Raw genomic sequence first — 2257 nt, 5'->3', positions numbered from 1 at the left:
CCAATGCACTTGGGGGTTAGTTGTGCGAAGTTGTGAAGAATGTGTGTGAACCATAGTATTGTGCACCAAGTTTTTGGAGCCATTACTAGGAATTGTTTGAGTTGTGAAAAGTATGAGTCACAATTTTGCCTATCAAGTTTTTGACGCCGTTGCCGGGGATTGTTTGAGTTTGGACAACTGACAGTTTATCTTGTTGCTCAGATTAGGTAATTTTCTTTTCAAAAAGTTTTCAAAAATCTTTCAAAAATTTTTTATTTGTTTTCGTTTTTCCAAAAAGAAATTTTTAAAAAATCCAAAAAATTAACAAAATCAAAAAAATCAAAAAATTATTTTTGTGTTTCTTGTTTGAGTCTAGTGTCAATTTTTAAGTTTGGTGTCAGTTGCATGTTTTTAAAATTTATGCATTTTTTTTTGAAAAATTCATGCATTTCTTTCTTCATGATCTTCAAGTTGTTCTTGGTAAGTCTTCTTGTTTGATCTTCATATTTTCTTGTTTTGTGTCTTTTGTTGTTTTTCATATTCATTTTTGCATTCATAGTGTCTAAGCATTGAAAATTTCTAAGTTTGGTGTGTTGCATGTTTTCTTTTCTTGAAAAGTTTTCCAAAATAAGTTCTTGATGTTCATTATGATCTTCATAATGTTCTTGGTGTTCATCTTGACATTTATAGTGTTCTTGCATGCATCATTGGTTTTGATCCAAAATTTTCATGTTTTAGGTCATATTTGTGTTTTTCTCTCTCCTCATTAAAAATTCAAAAAAAATATATATTTCCTTTATTTTACTCATAAATTTCGAAAATTACTAATTTTTTTTCAAAAATAATTTTCGAAATTCTCCCCCTCTCATCTCTTTCTATTTATTTTATTTATTTACTAACACTTCTCTTCATCTAAAAATTCGAACCCTCTCTTCTCCTTTGTGTTCGAATTTTTCTCCTCCTTCTTCTATTCTTTTCTTCTTCTACTCACATAAAGGAATCTCTGTACTGTGACATAGAGGATTCTTCTTCCTTTTCTGTTCTCTTATTTTTCATATGAGCAGGAGCAAGGACAAGGACATTCTTGTTGAAGCAGATCCTGAACCTGAAAGGACTCTGAAGAAGAAGCTAAGAGAAGCTAAAGCACAACAATTCAGAGAAAACTTTACAGAGAATCTCGAAAAAGAAGGAGACATGGCCGAACCCAATAATAATGCAAGGAGGATGCTTGGTGATTATACTACACCTACTTCCAACTTTTATGGAAGAAGCATCTCAATCCCTGCCATTGGAGCAAACAATTTTGAGCTGAAGCCTCAACTAGTTGCTCTAATGCAATAGAACTGCACATTTCATGGACTTCCATCAGAAGATCCCTATAAATTTTTAACTGAGTTCTTACAGATCTATGATACTGTTAAGACTAATGGAGTAGATCCTGAAGTCTACAGGCTCATGCTTTTCCCTTTTGCTATAAGAGACAGAGCTAGAACATGGTTGGACTCACAACCTAAAGATAGTCTAGACTCTTGGGATAAGCTGGTTACGGCCTTCTTGGCCAAGTTCTTTCCTCCTTAAAAGTTGAGCAAGCTTAGAGTGGATATTCAGACCTTCAAGCAAAAAGATGGTGAATCCCTCTATGAAGCTTGGGAAAGATACAAGCAGTTGACCAAAAAGTGTCCTTCTGACATGCTTTCAGAGTGGACCATTTTGGATATATTCTATGATGGTCTATCTGAGTTCTCTAAGATGTCACTGGACAATTCTGCAGGTGGATCCATTCACCTAAAGAAAATGCCTGTAGAAGCTCAAGAACTCATTGACATGGTTGTAAATAACCAATTCATGTACACCTCTGAGAGGAATCCTGTGAGTAATAGGATGCCTCAGAGGAAGGGAGTTCTTGAAATTGATGCTCTGAATGCCATATTGGCTCAGAACAAAATGTTAACCCAGCAAGTCAATATGATTTCTCAGAGTCTGAATGGATTGCAAAACACATCCAACAGTACTAAAGAAGCATCTTCTGAAGAAGAAGCTTATGATCCTGAAAACCCTACAATGGCAGAGGTGAATTACATGGGTGAAACCTATGGAAACACCTATAATCCTTCATGGAGAAATCATCCAAATTTCTCATGGAAGGATCAACAAAAGCCCCAACAAGGCTTTAATAATGGTGGAAGAAACAGGTTTAGCAATAGCAAGCCTTTTCCATCATCTTCTCAGCAATAGACAGAGAATTCTGAGTAGAGCCCCTCTAGCTTAGCAAACATAG

The 2257-nt window shown here is 35.2% G+C and overlaps 1 non-coding gene across 1 annotated transcript; it reads right to left on the bottom strand.

Annotated features, from left to right (window-relative positions):
* Positions 1-1566: 1566 nt before the first annotated feature.
* On the bottom strand, positions 1567-1674 carry LOC127744474 (small nucleolar RNA R71). Its single transcript, XR_008005461.1, has one exon. It is a non-coding gene; the product is annotated as a small nucleolar RNA R71 (small nucleolar RNA).
* Positions 1675-2257: the final 583 nt, after the last annotated feature.

This window comes from Arachis duranensis, unplaced genomic scaffold (genome assembly GCF_000817695.3).
Source record: "Arachis duranensis cultivar V14167 unplaced genomic scaffold, aradu.V14167.gnm2.J7QH unplaced_Scaffold_354585, whole genome shotgun sequence".
In the NCBI taxonomy this organism is placed as follows: domain Eukaryota; kingdom Viridiplantae; phylum Streptophyta; class Magnoliopsida; order Fabales; family Fabaceae; genus Arachis; species Arachis duranensis.
This window is presented reverse-complemented; position numbering and strand designations above follow the sequence as displayed.